Below are 21096 nucleotides of genomic sequence, written 5' to 3'. Positions count from 1 at the left end.
AAAAAATTGAGTATCTTTGTTTTAAAAGGCTCCAATTTCTAATAGTATTTGCGATTTTGGAGATTTGTAGTTCAGGTTGTACATTTTGCTCGCTGAGCTGGTAGGTTTGTTCTCAGATGTTTCCTCACCATGCTAGGTAACATCATTAGGGAGTCTCTGGTGAAGCACTGGTGTTCTATCCTGCTTGCTACTTATTTGTCTTGGTCTGTTCTTGTGGGTGACATCACTTTTAGAAGATTAGAATCTCTACAATATGGAAGCAGGCCCTTCAGCCCAACAAGTCCACACCGACCTTCTGAAGAGTAACCCACCCAGACCCATTCCCGTACCCTATATTTACCCTTGACTAATGCACCTAGCACTATGGGCAATTTAGTATGGCCAATTCACCTGACCTGCACATCTTTGGATTGTGGGAGGAAACCCACACAGACATGGGGAGAATATGCAAGTCCCACACAGACAGTCGTCCAAGGCTGGAATCGAACCCAATTCCGTGGAGCTGTGAGGCAGCAGTGCTAACCACTGAGCCACCGTGCCATCCCAAAAGAGCTTCTGATTCTTTTCCTGAGAGCTTGGTAAATGGGGTCAAAATTGATATGTTTGTTAACGGCGTTCCAGTCCCTAGGTGTCGTGGTAGCCCACAAACCTACCACCACACTGAAGCAGTGGCTGCTGATTTTAAAGGACCCCGTACTAACATCCAGCCAAATGAACGTCATATACAAAATCCCCTGCAAGGACTGCAGCAAATACTACATCGGACAGACAAGCCGAAAACTAGCCACCAGGATACATGAGCACCAAGTAGCCACCAAAAGATACCACTATCACTGGTATCCATGCACACAGACAAAGAGGGACACCAGTACGACTGGGACAATACACCCATCCTGGGATAGGCTGAACAAAGGCACACATGGGGATCCTTAGAGGCCTGGCATTCAAATGGGAACTCCATTAACAAACACATCGATTTGGACCCCATTTACCGACCTCTCAGAAAAAGAACCGGAAATGATATCGACCACCACAACAAACTGAAACAAGTAAACACCAGCGCTTCCCTGGAGGCTCACTGACGATGTTACCTAGCATGGTGAGAAAATGTCTGGGAGCAAATCTACCAGCTCAGCTTCCAATGGTAAGGTAAAAGAACAGGGGCAAGTGGGAGTAAATCAGTAAAGTTTAGATTAGAGTGGTGCTGAAAAAGCACAGCAGTTCAGGCAGCATCCGAGGAGCAGTAAAATCGTCGTTTCGGGTAAAAGCCCTTCATCAGGAATAAAGGCAGAGAGCCTGAAGCATGGAGAGAGAAGCTAGAGGAGGGTGGGGATGGGGAGAAAGTAGCATAGAGTACAATAGGTGAGTGGGGGAGGGGATGAAGGTGATAGGTCAGGGAGGAGGGTGGAGTGGATAGGTGGAAAGGAAGATAGGCAGGGTAAGACAAGTCATGGGGACAGTGCTGAGCTGGAAGTTTGGAACTGGGGTGAGGTGGGGGAAGGGGAAATGAGGAAACCGTTGAAGTCCACATTGACACCCTGTGGTTGAAGTGTTCCAAGGCAGAAGATGAGGCGTTCTTCCTCCAGGCGTCGGTGGTGAGGGAGGAGCGGTGAATGACGCCCAGGACCTCCATGTCCTTGGCTGAGTGGGAGGGGGAGTTGAAAGGTTGGGCCACGGGGCAGTGGGATTGATTGGTGCGGGTGTCCCAGAGATGTTTCCTAAAGCGCTCTGCTAGGAGGCGTCCAGTCTCCCCAATGTAGAGGAGATCGCATTGGGAGCAATGCATACAATAAATGATATTGGTGGATGTGCAGGTAAAACTTTGATGGATGTGGAAAGCTCCTTTAGGGCCTGGGATGGAGGTGAGGGAGGAGGTGTGGGCTTAGGTTTTGCAATTCCTGCGGTGGCAGGGGAAGGTGCCACGATGGGAAGGTGGGTTGTAGGGAGGCATGGACCTGACCAGGTAGTCACGGAGGGAACGGTCTTTGTGGAAGGCGGAAAGGGGTGGGGAGGGAAATATATCCCTGGTGGTGGGGTCCGTTTGGAGGTGGCGGAAATGTCTGCGGATGATTTGGTTTATGCGAAGGTTGGTAGGGTGGAAGGTGAGCACCAGGGGGGTTCTGTCCTTGTTACGGTTGGAGGGGTGGGGTCTGAGGGTGGAGGTGCAGGATGCAGACACAGCTTCCAACCTCATAGTCTGGGAACCCCGCACTGCCTGGTTCCACCTCCTTCCCAAGATCCACAAGCCTGGCCGACCCATTGTCTCAGCATGCTCCTGCCCCACTGAACTCATCTCTACCTACCTCAACACTGTCCTATCCCCCATTCTAGGAACTCCCCACATACGTTCGAGACACCACCCATGCCCTCCACCTCCAAAACTTCCATTTTCCCGGCCCCCTACGCCTCATCTTCACCATGGATATCCAATCCCTCTACACCTCCATCCACCATGACCAGGGCCTCCAAGCCCTCCATTTTTTTCTCTCCAGACGTTCCCAACAGTCCCCTTCCACCGACACTCTCATTCGTTTGACCGAACTGGTCCTCACCGTTAACAATTTCACCTTCGAATCCTCCCACTTCCTCCAGACCAAAGGGGTATCCATGGGCACCTGTATGGTCCCCAGCTATGCCTTTCTCTTTGTTGGCTACGTAGAGCAGTTGATCTTCCGTAGTTACACAGGCACCACTCCCTACCTCTTCCTCTGCTACATTGATGACTGCATTGGCGCCACCTCGTGCTCCCGCAGGAGGTTAAGCAATTCATCAACTTCACCAACACATTCCACCCTGACCTTAAATTTACCTAGACCATCTCTGACACCTCTTTGCCCTTCCTGGACCTCTCCATCTCCAGTAATGATGACCGACTTGACACCGACATTATTTACAAACCAACCGGCTCCCACAGCTACCTGGATTACACCTCTTTCCACCCTACCTCCTGCAAAAATTCCATCCCATATTCCCAATTCCTCCGCCTCTGCCGTATCTGCTCCCAGGAGGACCAGTTCCACCATAGAACACACCAGATGGCCTCCTTCTTAGAGACTGCAATTTCCCTTCCCACGTGGTTAAAGACGCCCTCCAACGCATCTCGTCCACATCCCGCACCTCCACCCTCAGGCCCCACTCCTCCACCCGTAACAAGGACAGAACCCCCCTGGTGCTCACCTTCCACCCTACCAACCTTTGCATAAACCAAATCATCCGCCGACATTTCCGCCACCTCCAAACTGACCCCACCACCAGGGATATATTTCCCTCCCCACACCTTTCCGCCTTCTGCAAAGACCGTTCCCTTCGTGACTACCTGGTCAGGTCCACGCTCCCCACCAACCCACCCTCCCAATTTGGCACCTTCCCCTGCCACCGCAGGAAATGCAAAACCTGCGCCCACAACTCCTCCCTCATGTCTAGCCAAGGCCCTAAAGGAGCCTTCCATATCCATCAAAGTTTTACCTGCACATCCACCAATATCATTTATTGTTTCTGTTGCTCCCGATGCGATCTCCTCTACATTGGGAGACTGGACGTCTCCTAGCAGAGCGCTTTAGGGAACATCTCCGAGACACCCGCACCAATCAACCTCACCACCCTGTGCCCCACATTTCAACTCCCCCTCCCACTCTGCCGAGGACATGGAGGTCCTGGGCCTCCTTCACCGCCGCTCCCTCACCACCCGACGCCTGGAGGAAGAACGCCTCATCTTCAACCCCAGGGCATCAACGTGGACTTCACCAGTTTCCTCATTTCCCTTTCCCCCACCTCACCCCAGCTCCAAACCTCCAGCTCTGTAATGCCCCCATGACTTGTCCTACCTGCCTATCTTCTTTTCCACTTATCCACTCCCCCCTCCCCCCTGACCTATCACCTTCATCCCCTCCCCCACTTACCTATTGTACTCTATGCTACTTTCTCCCCACTCCACCTTCCTCTCATTTATCTCTCCACCCTTCAGGCACTCTGCCTGTATTCCTGATGAAGGGCTTTTGCCTGAAACGTCGATTTTACTGCGCCTCAGATGCTGCCTGAACTGCTGTGCTCTTCCAGCACCACTCTAATCTAAATTCTGGTTTCCAGCATCTGCAATCATTGTTTTTACCCGGACTAAATCAGTAGCTGTTTTGAAGTTACAGTACAGACAGAGTGGGTAGAGTGTCCCTGAGTTTTTACAGCCTGCGGGCCACACAGCACAGAAACAGACCCTTCAGTCCAACGAGTCCAGGGTGAACATAATGCCAAACTACTTCCTGCCTGGTCCTGGCCCGTATTCCTCTGAACCTTTCCTATTCGTGCACCCATCCAAATCTCTTGGTAATGTTGTAACTGTACCTGCATCCACCACTTCCTCAGGAAGTTCATTTTGTGCTGTATTATTCTGTAATATAAATGCCGGACAATGGGGCATTTCGCATTTTCATCTCCCATATTTAGCTGAGGCTCTGGAAACATTTACAAGTAATTGTATGGATTTAAACTCCTTGATTTAGGTTAAAGAGTCACACAATAGCAGGTTATAATCCAACAGGTTTATTTGGTTGTGGTGGTTATCAGGTGGTTGTGATGAAGGAGCAGCGCTCCGAAAGCTTGTACTTCCAAATAAACCTGGTGTCGTGTGATTTTTAACTTTGTCTACTCCATTCCAACACCGCCATCTCCAAATTTTGATTTAGATGTTTTCCTGAAAAATACTTGTGCCGGCCACTTGATGGTGCTAGATAACTTTCTTCCCCATTAAATCACTGATTGCGCATCAGAGGAATTCCTGTTATTCAAGTCTGATCAATACAATTGTTATAAGGCTTCAGTGGAAGGTATGTGCATTAATGCTCCAAAACCTTGTTCCCCATTGATGCCATGCCTTCAAATTTCTATGCCCTAAACTCATGGTGGCACATGGTTAGCCCTGCTGCCTCGCAGCGCTAGGGGTCCCAGGTTCGATTCCAGCCTCGGGAGACTGTCTGTGTGGAGTTTGCACATTCTCCTCGTGTCTACGTGGTTTCTTCCCACAGTCCAAAGATGTGCAGGTCAGGTGAATTGACCATGCTAAGTTGCTTGTAGTGTTAGGTGCATAGTCTGGGTGGGTTACTCTTTGGAGGGTTGGTGTGGACTGGTTGGGCTGAAGGGCCTGTTTCCACACTGTTGGGAATCTAATCTAAACTCCGGTATTTTCTCCAAAACCTCTCTATCACCCCTTTCCCTTGTCCTCCTTAAAGATGTTCTTTAAACTGACTTCTTCAACAACACCTCTTCATCCCTTGATTCGATGTAGCTTGAACCCTTAAGGCCAGCAGAACGCTTACAGGAACAAGTGACTGAAAATTGTATTTAAAAAACACACAAAATGCTGGAAAAATGCTTAGCAGGTCAGTCGGTATCTGTGGCGAAGGATAGAGTTGGCAACTGAGCTGAGCAGATGAGCTGATGTTAGGGTGTGGTGCTGTTCAGAGGGATCGGTGCAGACTCGACAGGCCGAATGGCCTCTATCTACGCTGTACATACAATTTTCTGATTTTCCGAGGATTCTAACGAAGGAAGGGAGCTCCCCCTTTCTGAGAGGAGAGTCTACTCAAAACTCCTTGAAAAATGTGGAACTGTCATTTGATTCTGTCGGAGGAGGGCAACCCATACCCCCTTTTCCCAGCGGTCGCCTGCCCTTTCTGAAATGTTACGTTCCTGGCTGTCACTTTGACAGCAGCAGTGTGGAAACAGGCCCTTCGGCCCAACAAGTCCACACCGACCCGCCGAAGCGAAACCCACCCATACCCCTACATTTACCCGTTACCTAACACTACGGGCAATTTAGCATGGCCAATTCAACTGACCCTGCACATCTTTGCACTGTGGGAGGAAACCGGAGCACCCGGAGGAAACCCACGCAGACATGGGGAGAACGTGCAAACTCCACACAGTCAGTCGCCTGAGGCGGGAATTGAACCCGGGTCTCAGGCGCTGTGAGGCAGCAGTGCTAACCACTGTGCCACCGTGCCGCCCACCGTCTTGTGGTAGTGTCCCTACTTCTGAGCCAGGAGTTCCAAGTTCTAGTTCCACCTGCTTTAGAGGTTTGTCATAACAAATTATAACAGGTTGATTCAAAAACAATTATCTGTAAGGTCAGTGTGGTCTTGAAGTGCTGGGAGTATTGGTTATCGAATAGATGATGCTGGAAGTGGTAGGGAGCCAGGTAAGTAGGATGCCAAGTGGGCCTCGTCAGAGGGTGCCAGATTGGTGATAGGGATAGTGTCAGGCCAGTGAGGGAGGGTGAGGGGGTAGGGTAGGGTAGGGTACCAGGTCAGTGAGGGAGGGTGTACCAGGTCAGTGAGGGAGAGTGAGGGAGCAGAGTCCCAGGTCAGTGAGGGAAAGTGAGAGGGTAGGGTAGGATGGCAGGTCAGTGAGGGAGGGTGAGGAGATCGAGTCCCAGGTCAGTGAGGAAAAGTGAGAGGGTAGGGTAGGATGGCAGGTCAGTGAGGGAGGGTGAGGAGATCGAGTCCCAGGTCAGTGAGGAAAAGTGAGAGGGTAGGGTAGGATGTCAGATCAGTGAGGGAGGGTGTTGGAATAGTGTGTCAGGTCAGTGGATGAGTGTTTCGGGGGAGGTGCTGGTCCCTGTGTCAGGTTGGGAGGGGTCTTATATCAGGGTTTTTGAATCAGGGCTGAGGGTCAGGTCCTTTCGGTGCAGAATGGATGGAGCCTGCTCTGCGGCTCTCTGGTCGGGGAGGTGTCGAGTGGTGTTATGGGGTCGGGGGATGGTCAGTGATCCTGAGAATGACCTATTGAGGGGTCAGCAGTGAGTCGGATGTCCAGTTTAATAGTTACCCAACAGTTCGAGATAAAGGTCCAGTGTCTCCAACCATTTCTTGATATCACATGGAGTGAATCAAATTAGCTGAAGACTGTAATGATTGGGGAAGGAGGCTGAGATGGATCATCCACTCAGTACTTCTGGCTGAAGGTTGCTGCAAAAGATTCAGCTTTATCTTTGAACTGATTTGCTGGGCTCTTCTATCATTGAGGATGAGGATATTTGTGGATCCTCCCCCTCCAATGAATTGTTTAATCATCCACCACCATTCACAAATGGATGTGACAGAGCTTAGATCTGATCTGTTGGCTGTGCGATTGCTTCATTCTATCTATATCTTGTTGCTTATGCCGTTTGACATGCAAGTAATCCTGTTTGGTAGCTTCACCAGTCTGACACCTCATCTTCAGGAATGCCTGGTGCTCCTCTTGGTATGCCCTCCATTGATACAGAGTTATTCGCCTGGCTTGATGGTAATAGATATATCAGGCACGAGATTGCAGATAATGCTGGAGTGCATATCTGTTCTGCTTATCACTCATGGATGCCCAGTCTTGAGTTGCTAGATCTATTCAAAGTCTGTCCCAATTAGCACGGTGTTAGTGCTTAGGGTGTAGGTTTGCTCACTGAGCTGTAGGTTTGATATCCAGATGTTTCATTACCTGGCTAGGTAACATCATCAGTGGCGACCTCCAAGTGAAGCGAAGCTGTTGTCTCCTGCTTTTTATTTATATGTTTGTCCTGGATGGGGTTCCTGGGGTTTGTGATGATGTCATTTCCTGTTCGTTTTCTGAGGGGTTGACAGATGGTATCTAGATCTATGTGTTTGTTTATGGCATTGTGGTTGGAGTGCCAGGCCTTTAGGAATTCTCTGGCATGTCTTTGCTTAACCTATCCCAGGATAGATGTGTTGTCCCAGTGAAAATGGTGGTTTTCTTTCCTCCGTGTGTAGGGCTACGAGGGAGTTAGTGCCACACAACATGATGGAGGGTATTCTCAATGTGAAGGTGGGACACAAGGACTGTGCGGTGGTCACTCTTACTGATACTGTCATGGACAAATACATCTGCAAGCGGCAGATTGGTAACAATGAGGTCAAGTATATTTCTCTCCCTTGTTGGTTACCTCACCACCTGCTGCATGCCCAGTCTGTCCTTTAGGACCTGATCAGCTCGATCAGTAGTGTTGGTGCTACGTTTGGTGGTGGACATTGAAATCTACCACCCAGAGTACATTTAGTACCCTTGCCAGCCTCAGTGCTTTCTCCAAGTGTGGTTCAACATGGAGAAGTACCCATTCATCAGCCAAGGGAAGACGGTATGTGGTAATCAGCAAGATATTTCCTTGCTCCTTGTTTGACCTAATGCAGTGGGATGTCATGGGGTCTGGAGTCAAGTTGAGGACCTCCAGGGCAATTCCCTTGAGTATATACCATTGTGCTGCAACCTCTCCAGAGATAGTGTCTGGGACATTGTCTGTCAGGTATGATTCTGTGAGTATGACTATATCAGACTGAACAAAGAACAAAGTACAAAGAAAATTTACAGCCCAGGAACAGGCCCTTCAGCCCTCCAAGCCTGAGCCGATCCAAATGTACTGTCTAAACCTGTTGGTCAATTCCTTAGCATCTGTATCCCTCTGCTCCCCACCTACTCATGCATCTGTCCAGACGCATCTTAAATGAATCTACCGTGCCTGCCTCTACCACCTCTGCTGGCAATGTGTTCCAAACGCCCACCACCCTCTGTGTGAAGTACTTGCCGCGTGTATCCCTCTTAAATTTTCCACATCTTGCTTGACTAGTTTGTGAGACAGGCGAAAATGAGGACTGAAGATGCTGTGTTTTTCCAGCACCACTCTAATCTAGTTTGTGAGACAGCTCTCCCAATTTTGATACTTGTCCCCAGATATTAGTAAGGAGGACTTTGCTGAGTTGACAGTTGTTATTTCCATTGTCTGTGTTGATGCCAGCTCGACCATGCAGTTTTCTTCCTCTGTATGTGATACTTTTAAAGAGTTTTGCTCTAACTGAGTGGATTGCTAGGCCTTCCTGGAGAGCAATTAAGAGTCAAACACATTCTTATGGATGTAGACTCACTGGACCAGGGAACAATAGCAGGCCTCCTCTCCCCCACCCCCAAAGTACCTTAGCAATAACTATAGCCTTTTAATTCCAGATTTTGCTGAATTCAGAGATCCCCATGCGCTGTGATGGGATTTATACCAAGGTGCTTGGAACATTTCCTGGGTTTCTGGAGTACTAGTCCAGCAACAATATTCCAGGAACATGAGAACAGGAGGAGGCCATTCAGCCCTACGAGCCTGTCCCACTATTCAGTGAGATTGTTGCTGATCCATTGTCCAATTCCATATATCTGTCTTTGACCTACATCCCTGCTTCACCTCTGCTTTGCAAAAACAAAATCTATCTCAGATTTAATGCCTGTACATCACTGCATCCTTGGAGAGGGACTGGGATCATTTTGTGAAGAGAAAGCATTTGCAGGGCACTGGGGATTAACAGCAGATTGGGATGAGTTGTAATGCCCTTGCTGCAAGCCAGTAGGGGCACGATTGGCCAAATGGCCTCATTCTATGTTCCAGTACCTTCAGTCTCAGTCCCACAGTAAAAGAGTCTGTCTTCCCTCTCCTGTAGTAGGCCTAAGTCTAAAGCTGAAAATGTGTTGCTGGAAAAGCGCAGCAGGTCAGGCAGCATCCAAGGAGCAGGAGAATTGACGTTTTGGGCATGAGCCCTTCTTCAGGAATGCCCGAAACTTCGATTCTCCTGCTCCTTGGATGCTGCCTGACCTGCTGCGCTTTTCCAGCAACACATTTTCAGCTCTGATCTCCAGCATCTGCAGTCCTCATGTTTTCCCTAAGTCTAAAGCTGTATGGTACCGTAAGATGTTCAGCGCAGCAACACAAAGTGCAAGAACAAAATCCTGTGCATTCTGCAAACAAAGACAAAAGAGAAGCTGGTAATAATCTGCAGGCCTGACAGTGTCAGTAGAGAGAAAGAGAGAGAGAAACATAGTTAATGTCTCAGAGTTAGAATCAGAGAGGCATCTAGCACGGAAACAGACCCTGCAGACCATCCCATCCATGCTGACCAGATATCCTAAATTAATCTAGCCCCATTTGCTAGCACTTGGCCCATACCCCTCTCAGCCCTTCCTATCTTTTAAATGTTGTAATTGTACCAGCCATCACCACTTCCTCTGGCATGTCATTCCAGACACACACTGCCCTCTATGTGAAAGAGTTGCCCTTTAGGTCCCTTTTAAATCTTTCCCCTCTCAACTTAAACCTATGCCCTCTAGTTTTGGACTCCCCCACCCTGGGAAAAGACCTTGGCTACCCACCCTATCGCCTTTGACTATGAATGAATAAATGAAGAGACCTGAACTAAACTCCTGAGCAAATACTATTATTCCTCAGTAGATTATTTAAAAGGTAATTATTGTGCATCTGAGCCACAGGAAATACAAATGAGGATGAGAAAAAGGAATGGCTATTTGCAAGTGTTTCACTCCTTCTCTCCCTGTAGAAATCCGTAAAACTCCTATTAATAATACCTATTGTTATAATATACAGACTATTTCTGAATGTAATCCCCTTCAGGCGGATAAGAAAATATTTAAGACTCCATAAATTCACTGCAGGTTGCAAAACACATTCATTAGATAACATATTGTGTCTGGGAATAATTATTACTTGATCTCATTTCAGCTTTCAAGCTGCTTCTGCAATTACATTGAATAAACACGAATTATCTCAATTGCTGCCGTTATGAAAGTAGTTGAATTACTAGGAGGAATCGGAGACCCGTTTTCCCATTGTATTAAACTGTTAACTGCTCATTAAAGATAATAATTCAGGCTGGCCACATTATTGAGTTAGTGACTCAACGATTCTGCCTGCATTTTCCACTGCTCTGTAGGGCAGTTACACGGGCAATTAATATCTTCCCAATGGCTCCCTGTCATGAACAATTTTTGAAATATTGCTTCCAGCTTCATTCTTCCCTGGTCCTATGAACACACCCCTCACTCAATTTGACTCATGCTGAGGTCCAGTTGACTGCAGTATTGCTACCATCCTGCTAGTGGCGTTGCTGTACCCTTAAAGGGCCCATGCTTCTCATTATCGCCATCAGGAGCAGGAGAGTGAAACTGCAGTCCCAACCCATTGCATTTTGTCATAGAGATGTACAGCACAAAAACAGACCCATCGGTTCAAGTCGTCGATGCCGACCAAATATCCTAACTTAATCTACTCCCATTTGCCAGCATTTGGCCCATATTCCTCTAAACCCTTCCTATTCATATCCTATGATGTGGAGGTGCCAGAGTTGGATTGGGGTGCACAAAGTCAGAGGTTGCATGACACCAGGTTATAGTCCAACAGGTTAATTTGAAATCTCAAGATTTCGGAGTGCTGCTCCTTCATCAGGTGAAGTTAGTCGATGAAGGAGCAGGGCTCCAAAAGCTTGCAATTACAAATAAACCTGTTGGACTATTACCTGGTGTTGTGTGATTTCTGACTTTTTTCATATACCTAACCAGATGCCTTTTAAATGTTGTAACTGTACCCACCTCCGCCATTTCCTCTGGCAGTTCATTCCATACATGTACCATCCTCTGTGTGAAAAAGCTGACCCTCAGGTCCCTTTTTAAAACTTTCCTCACTCATCTTAAACCTATGCCATCTAGTTTTGGACCTCCCTACCCTGGGGGAAAAAGCATAGAACATAGAACATAGAACATAGAAGAATACAGCGCAGTACAGGCCCTTGGGCCCTCGATGTTGCGCCGATCCAAGCCCACCTAAACTACACTAACCCACTATCCTCCATATACCTATCCAATGCCCTCTTAAATGCCCATAAAGAGGGAGAGTCCACCACTGTTACTGGCAGGGCATTCCATGAACTAACGACTCGCTGAATGAAGAACCTACCCCTAACATCAGTCCTATATCTACCCCCCCTTAATTTAAAGCTATGCCCCCTTGTAATACCCGACTCAATACGCGGGAAAAGGTTCATACTGTCTACCCTATCTAACCCCCTAATCATCTTGTACACCTCAATCAAGTCACCCCTAAACCTTCTTTTCTCTAGTGAAAACAGCCCCAAGTGCCTCAGTCTTTCCTCATACGATTTTCCTTCCATACCAGGCAACATCCTGGTAAACCTCCTCTGCACCCGTTCCAATGCCTCCACATCCTTCCTATAGTATGGCGACCAAAACTGCACACAATATTCCAGATGCGGCCGTACCAGAGTCTTATACAACTGCATCATGACCTCAGGACTCCGGAACTCAATTCCTCTACCAATAAAAGCCAGTACGCCATATGCCTTCCTCACCGCACTATTTACCTGGGTGGCAACTTTCAGAGATCTGTGTACATGGACACCAAGATCCCTCTGTTCATCCACACTACCAAGTATCCGACCATTAGCCCAGTACCCCATCTTTTTGTTATTCTTCCCAAAGTGAATCACCTCGCACTTAGCTACATTGAATTCCATCTGCCACCTTTCTGCCCAGCTCTGCAGCTTCTCTATATCCTGCTGTAACCTGCCACATGCTTCCTCACTGTCAACAACTCCTCCGACTTTCGTATCATCCGCAAACTTGCTCACCCAACCTTCTAACCCCTCTTCCAGGTCATTTATAAAAATGACAAACAGCAATGGTCCCAAAACAGATCCTTGCGGAACACCGCTAGTGACGGCACTCCATGAAGAAACTTTGCCATCAACTACTACCCTCTGTCTTCTTCCATCCAGCCAATTCCTAATCCAAACCTCCAATTCACCCTCAATGCCATATCTCCGTATTTTCTGCAGTAGCCTACCATGGGGAACCTTATCAAACGCCTTACTAAAATCCATATATACCACATCTACCGCTTTCCCCTCATCAACCTCCTTCGTCACCTTTTCAAAGAATTCAATAAGGTTTGTGAGGCACGACTTGCCCTTCACAAAACCGTGCTGACTATCCTTGATCACATTATTCCTATCCAGATGTGCATAAATCCTATCCCTTACAATTCTCTCTAAGACTTTGCCCACAACAGAAGTGAGACTCACCGGCCTATAGTTACGAGGGCTATCCCTACTCCCCTTTTTGAACAAGGGAACCACATTTGCTATCCTCCAGTCTTCTGGGACTACTCCTGTAGACAAAGAGGACATAAAAATCAAGGCCAATGGCTCTGCAATCTCCTCCCTTGCTTCCCAGAGAATCCTAGGATAAATGCCATCAGGCCCAGGGGACTTATCTATTTTCACCTTTTCCAGGATTTCCAACACCTCTTCTCTACATACCTCAAAGCCATCCATTCTACTTATTTGTGACTCAGTATTCTCATCTACAACAATGCCCTGTTCCTGAGTAAATACTGAAGAAAAGTATTCATTCAGTGTCTCCCCAATCTCTTCCGCCTCCACACGCAACTTTCCACTACTATCCTTGACTGGACCTATTCCTACCCTAGTCATTCTTTTATTCCTAACATACCTATAGAAAGCCTTAGGGTTTTCCCTAATCCTATCGACTAAGGACCTTTCATGTCCCCTCCTTGCTGCTTTTAGCTCTCTCTTCAGGTCCTTCCTGGCTACCCTATAACTCTCAATCGCCCCAATTGAACCTTCACGTCTCATCTTGAGATAGGCCGCCCTCTTCCATTTAACAAGGGATTCCAATTCCTTATTAAACCACGGCTCCCTCGCACGACCCTTTCCTTCCTGCCTGACAGGTACATAATTATCAAGGACACTCAATAGTTGCCCCTTGAACAAGTTCCACATATCCTTTACACTCTTGCCTTGGAGTCTACTTTTCCAAGCCACACATCCTAAGTCATGCCTCACCGCATCATAATTTCCCTTACCCCAACTATAACTCTTGCCCTGTAGTACACACTTATCCCTCTCCATCACGAGTGTAAAAATCACCGAATTATGGTCACTATCCCCAAAGTGCTCACCTACCTTTAATTCTAACACCTGGCCTGGTTCGTTACCCAGAACCAAATCCAGTATGGCCTCACCTCTTGTTGGCCTGTCTACATATTGTGTCAGGAAACTCTCCTGCACACATTGAACAAACACTGACCCATCTAACGAACTTGAGCTATAGCTTTCCCAATCAATATCAGGAAAGTTAAAGTCCCCCATAACCACCACCCTATTACTGTCACTCATCTCCTGAATCACCTTCCCTATCCTTTCTTCTACGTTTCTAGGACTATTGGGAGGCCTGTAAAAGACTCCTAACAGGGTGATCTCACCTTTCCTATTCCGAACCTCAGCCCAAACTACCTCAGATGGCAAGTCCTCATCCATCGTCCTTTCCACCACTGTAATACTATCTTTGACAAGCAATGCCACACCTCCCCCTCTTTTACCCCCACCTCTGACCCTACTAAAACATTTAAATCCTGGAACCTGCAACAGCCTTGACTATTTACCGTAACCACGCCCCTCATGATTTCATAAACCTCTATAAGGTCATCGCTCAGCCTCTGACATTCCAGGGAAAACAGCCCCAGCCTGTTCAGCCTCTCCCTATAGCGCAAACCCTCCAACCCCAGCAACACCCTTGTAAATCTTTTCTGAACCCTTTCAAGCTTAACAGCATCTTTCCTAAAACAGGAAGACCAGCATTGAACGTAATATTCCAAAAGTGGCCTTACTAATGTCCTGTGCAGTTGAAAAATTACCTCTCAACTCCTACACAATGCACTGACCAATGGATGCAAGTGTACCAAATGCCTTCTTTACCACCCTGTCTACCTGCGACTCCACTTTCAAGGAACTGTGTACCTGTGTCCATAATTACAAAAAAAACTGAAACATGCATAAAATGTAATGGCACCTGTGTGCCCCTGGCCAGTGTGGTACCTGGAAATACAGCACCACAATTGGTTCCACCAATGCTTGAAATGGTAGTTGAGACAGAATTTCTTGAACTCAGTTGAAAGGTTGACTGATGTCCATCTCGAGTGCTGCACCCTGTAGGGCTATGGACCAAATGCAGGAAAGAGGCATTGGCTTGGATGGCTTGTTTCTCAGCTGACACAGACAGGATGGGCTGAATGGCCTCTTTCTGAAGAAAGGTCACTGGATCCAAAACATTAACTCTTCTTGTTTCTCCGCAGATGCTGCCAGACCTGCTGAGCTTCTCCAGCAATCTCTGTTTTTGTTTCAGAATTCCAACATCCACAGCTTTATTTTATTATATTGTGGCCTCTTTCTGTGTCAGGAGCTTTGTGCGAGCATGTGAGTATGACTGCATCCTCATCTAGTTCCAGCAGCAGAGACATCAGTCATCTCCTTCCTGCTCCAGGTGACTCTTGAGCGTGTCAGCTGTGGCTCATTATGTTGAGTTAGAAGGTCACAGGTCAAGTCCCAACTAATGTTATGATGACGGGTCATTGGACTTGGAACATTAACTCTGTCTTTTTCCCTCTTCAGATGCTGCCTGACATGCTGAGTATTTCCAAGACTTCCCATTTTTGTTTTCATTTTGCTGTTTGTGGGAGCTTGCAATGTGGGTATGGTGGCTCAGTGGTTAGCACTGCTGTCTCACAGCGTCAGGAACCCACCCTCGGGCAACTGTCTGTGTGGAGTTTGCGTGTCCTCCCCATGTCTGTGTGAGTTTCCTCTGGGTGCTCTGGTTTCCTCCCACTGTCCAGTTAGGTGGAATGGCCATGCTAAATTGTTCATAGTGTCAAGGGATGTGTAGGTTAGGTGGATTAGCCATGAGAAATGCAGGATTACAGGGATAGGGTAGGAGCTGGTTCTGGGTGGGTTGTTCTTTGAGTAGTCATTACAGACCTGATGGGCTGAAAGGCCTTTTTCCAGACTGTAGATGTTCTTTGATTCTGATTCAAATTTGCTGCTGTGTCTACTACATTGCATATGGCTCCACTCCAAAATACGTTTATTAAAAGAAAGGGGCCTTCAAGCTTGCCTTATGTGAGGCACTGGGAGCTGTTCATGGTGCTGAAGTTCTGTAAAACTACACATTGTTGACATTGAGTCTTTCCTGGCTTTCCCTGTAAAAAGTTAATAGAGTCATGCAGCCATAAAGAAGTACAGCCGGTACGGAGGAGGGAGGGCAGGTCTGAAGACCTCCTCGTGGGTCTGCTCCTGGGCCTGGCCAAACTGGCCATCAACAGGTCCAGGCAGCGGGCCGTGGAGGGGGTCGTTCGGGCCGACTGCCTGCCCCTCTTCCGCGGTTACGTTAGAGCCCGGGTGTCCTTGGAGAAGGAGCACGCGGTGTCCACCAACACCCTGGAGTTGTTCAGGGAGAGGTGGGCGCCGCAGGGAGTGGAGTGCATCATTTCTCCCTCCAATTCTATTTTGATTTAGTCCCTACCCTCCCCCTCACTGTTTTGAACACACAGCACTGCCCCTTGATGTGAAGGGTAGTGTTTGTCACTGGCCACCCGGGTGTTTTCCTATCTTCCTGGTGGTGGAAATTGAATAAAGATTCGTGCACTTTGTGTCTTTCACTGTGTCTCACACCTGCGCACACACACCATGGGTGCTGGGGATAAAATAAGCACTACCCCACTTAGGTAGTAGTGTGGGGGTTAAATTTAAGAAAAAAAAAAGAAAAAAAAAGAAGAAAAAAAAAGAAATAAAGAAGTACAGCACGGAAACAGACCCTTCAATCCAACACGTCCATGCCGACCAGATATCCTAAATTAACTTAGCTCTATTTGCCAGCACCTGGCCCTTATCCCTCTAAATCCTTCCCATTCATATACCCATCCAGATGCCTTTTAAATGCTGCAGTTGTACCAGTCTCCACCACATCCTCTGGCAGTTCATTCCATACACGCACCACTCTCTGCGTCAAAGAGTTGCCCCTTAGGTCCCTTTTATATCTTTCCCCTCTCTCCCTAAACCTATACCCTCTAGTTCTGGACTCCCCCACCCCAGGGAAAAGACCTTAGCTATTTATCCTATCCAAGCCCCTCATGGTTTTATACCTTTCGATAAGGTCACCCCTCAGCCTCCAATGTTTCAGGGAAAATAGCCCCAACCTATTTAGCTTCTCCCTATAGCTCAAATTGTCCGACCCTGGCAACATCCTTCTAAATCTTTTCTGAATCCTTTCATGTTTCTCAACATCTTTCCAATAGGAAGGAGACCAGAATTGCAGGCAATATTTCAAATGTGGCCTAACCAATGCCACAACATGACCTCCCAACTCCTATACGCAATGCTCTGACCAATAAAGGAAAGCATACCAAACGCCTTCTTCACTATCCTATTTATCTACGACTCCACTTTCAAGGAACTATGAACCTGCACTCCAAGGTCTCTTTGTTCAGCAACACTCTCTACCAGGGATATATTTCCCTCCCCACCCCTTTCCACCTTCTGCAAAGACCGTTCCCTCCGTGACCAGCTGGTCAGGTCCACGCCCCCCTACGACCCACCCTCCCATCCTGGCACTTTCCCCTGCCACCACAGGAACTGTAAAACCTGTGCCCACACCTCCTCCCTCACCTCCATCCAAGGCCCTAAAGGAGCCTTCCACATCCATCAAAGTTTTACCTGCACATCCACTAATATCATTTATTGTATGCATTGCTCCCGATGCAGTCTCCTCTACATTGGGGAGACTGGGCGCCTCCTAGCAGAGCACTTTAGGGAACATCTCCGAGACACCCGCACCAATCAACCAAACCGCCCCGTGGCCCAACATTTCAACTCCCCCTCCCACTCTGCCGAGGACATGGAGGTCCTGGGCCTCCTTCACCGCCACTCCCTCACCACCAGATGCCTGGAGGAAGAACGCCTCATCTTCCGCCTCGGAACACTTCAACCCCAGGGCATCTATGTGGACTTCAACAGCTTCCTCATTTCCCCTTCCCCCACCTCATCCTAGTTTCAAACTTCCAGCTCCGCACTGTCCCCTTGACTTGTCCGGACTTGTCCTACCTGCCTAGCTCCTTTTCCACCTATCCACTCCACCTTCTCCTCCCTGACCTATCACCTTCATCTCCTCCCCCACTCACCTATTGTACTCTATGCTACTTTCTCCCCACCCCCACCGTCCTCTAGCTTATCTCTCCACGCTTCAGGCTCATTGCCTTTATTCCTGATGAAGGGCTTTTGCCTGAAACGTCGATTCTGCTGCTCGTCGGATGCTGCCTGAATTGCTGTGCTCTTCCAGCACCACTGATCCAGAACCTTCCCATTAAGTGTATAAGTCCTGCTCTGATTTGCTTTTCCAAAATGCAGGACCTCACATTTATCTAAATTAAACTCCATCTGCCACTCCTCAACCCATTGACCCATCTGATCAAGATTCAGTTTTACTCTGAGGTAGCCTTCCATTACACCTCCAATTTTGGTGTCATCTGTAAACTTACTAACTGTACCTCCTATGTTCACATCCAAATCATTTATGTAAATGATGAAAAGTAGAGGACCCAGCACAGATCCTTGTTGAACGCCTTTCTGAAGTCCATATAGATCACATCCACCACTCTGCCCACATCAATCCTCTTTGTGACTTCCACAAAAAACTCAATCAAGTTTGTGAGACATGACTTTCCACACAAAAAGCCACGTTGACCATCTCTAATCAGTCCTTGCCTTTCCAAATACATGTACATCCTGTCCCTCAGGATTCCAACAACTTGCCCACAACTGATGTCAGGCTCACTGGTCTGTAGTTCCCTGGCTTGTCCTTACCACCTTTTTAAATAGTGGCACCACGTTTGCAAACCTCCAGTCTTCTGGTACCTCACCTGTGACTATCAATTATACAAATATCTCAGCAAGAGGCCCAACAATCACTTCTCTAGCTTCCCAGAGAGTTCTCGGGTACACCTGATCAGGTCCTGGGGACTTATCCACTTTTATGTGCTTCAAGACATCCAACACCTTCTCCTCTGTAATATGAACATTTTTCAAGATGTCATCAACTATTTCCCCATGTTCCACATTTCCATGTCCTTTTCCACTTTAAAAATTGATGCAAAATACTCATTTAGTATCTCCCCCACCTCCTACGGCTCCACACAAAGGCTGCCTTGCTGATCTTTGAGGGCCCCGATTCTCTCCCTAGTTTCCCTTTTGTTCTTAATGTATTTGTAAAAAACCTTTGGATTCTCCTTAATTCTATTTGCCAAAGCTATCTCATGTCCCCTTTTTGCCCTCCTGATTTCTCTCTTAAGTATACTCCTACTTCCTTTATACTCTTCTCAGGATTCTCTTGATCTCTCCCTTCAATACCTGACATATGCTTCCTTCTTTTTCTTAACCAAAACCTCTGTTTCTCTAGTCATCCAGCATTCCCTATACCCACCAACCTTTCCTTTCACCCTAACAGGAATATACAGTCTCTAGACTCTTGTTATCTTATTTCTGAAGGCTTCCCATTTTCCAGCTGTCCCTTTACCTGTGAAAAACTGTCCCCAATTAGCTTTTGAAAGTTTTTGCCCAATACTGTCAAAATTAGCCTTCTCCAATAGAGAACTTCAACTTTTAGATCTGGTCTATCCTTTTCCATCATTATTTTAAAACTAATAGAATTAAGGTCGCTGGCCCCAAAGTGCTCCCTCACTGACACCTCAGTCACCTGCCCTGCCCTATTTCCCAAGGGTAAGTCAAGTTTTGCATCTTCTGTAGTAGGAAAATCCACATACTGAATAAAAAATCTTTCTTGCACACACTTAACAAATTCCTCTCCATTTAAACCCTTAACACTATGGCAGTCCCAGTCAATGTTTGGAAAGTTAAAATCCCCTACCATAACCACCCTATTATTCTTGCAGATAACTGAAATCTCTTTACAAATTTGTTTCTCAATTTCCCATTGACTATTAGGGGGTCTATAATACAATCCCAATAAGGTGATCATCCCTTTCTTATTTCTCAGTTCCACCCAAATAACGTTCCTGGATGTATTCCCAGGAATACCCCCGCTAAGTACAGTTGTAATGCTATCCCCTATCAAAAAATGTTACTCCCCCTCCTCTCTTGCCTCCCTTTCTATCCTTACTGTAGCATTTGTATACTGGAACATTAAGCTGTCAGTCCTGTCCATCCCTGAGCCACATTTCTGTAATTGCTATGATATCCCAACCCCATGTTATTAACCATGTCCTGAGTTCATCTGCCTTCCCTGTTAAGCCTCTTGTTCTGAAGTAAATGCAGTTTAATTTATCAGTCCTATCCTGTTCTCTGATTTATTTCTTCCTGCTCTGACAGTTTTTCTGGTTCCCTTTCCCAACTGTACCAGCCTCAGATTGATCTCTTTCCTCACTATCTCCCGAGCAGCTCTAGCAGCGTTCCCTTCCTATAACTGCCATTCATCGCACCCCCTTGATCTTGTAAACTCCTCATTGCCTCTAACTGTCGCTCCAACCGATCCATTTACTCTGATAGGATTCATAACCAAAGGCACTTCCTGCAGACATAATCCTCAGTAACATGTAAAGTCTCCCTAAACTCCCATATCCGACAAGAAAAGCATATCCATAGAGGATTTCTGGTTTACTACTCTAATGACAATATCCATTATGTCCCAATCTCCCCTACCAGCTCAATCAGTTTAATGTTTAAGATTGTATAAGCGTAGGCTCTGGAAACGAGCTTCATAATTTAGCTTTTTACACCTGGTAGCAGTCAAACAATTTGCACCTAGAGTCATAGAGATGTACAGTACAGAAACAGGCCATTTGGTCCAACTGGTCCATGCTGACCAGATATCTTAAACTAATCTAGATCCATTTGCCAGTATTTGGCCCATATCCCTCTAAACCCTTTCTATTCACACATACATCCAGATGCATTTTAATTACTGTAATTGTACAATTAATACCCTCTATTTGAAAAGGTTGCCCCTTAGGTCTCTTTTATATCTTTCCCCTCTCACCCTAAACCTATACCCTCTAGTTCTGGACTCCCCCACCCCAGGTTATTTATCCTATCCATGCCCTCATGATTTTGTAAAATTCTATAAGTTCACCCCTCAGCCTCTGAAGCTCCAGAGAAAACAGCCCCAGCCTAATCAACCTCTCCCTACAGCTCAAATCCTCCAACCCTGGCAACATCCTTGTGAATCTTTTCTGAACCCTTTCAAAGTTTCACAACATCCTTCCAATAGGATGGAGACCAGAATTGCATGCAATATTCCAAAAGTTATATACAAGGTAAACTGCATCAATGATGTTTTAAAATTGCCATGATAGTTGGATTAGGGGGAGATGAAGGTGTAGAGGAAAAGCAGTACAGCAATATACCA

The sequence above is a fragment of the Chiloscyllium plagiosum genome, unplaced genomic scaffold (genome assembly GCF_037043375.1).
Source record: "Chiloscyllium plagiosum isolate Xiang-an unplaced genomic scaffold, Cpla_swu_hap1 HiC_scaffold_7, whole genome shotgun sequence".
NCBI lineage: Eukaryota > Metazoa > Chordata > Chondrichthyes > Orectolobiformes > Hemiscylliidae > Chiloscyllium > Chiloscyllium plagiosum.
This window is presented reverse-complemented; position numbering follows the sequence as displayed.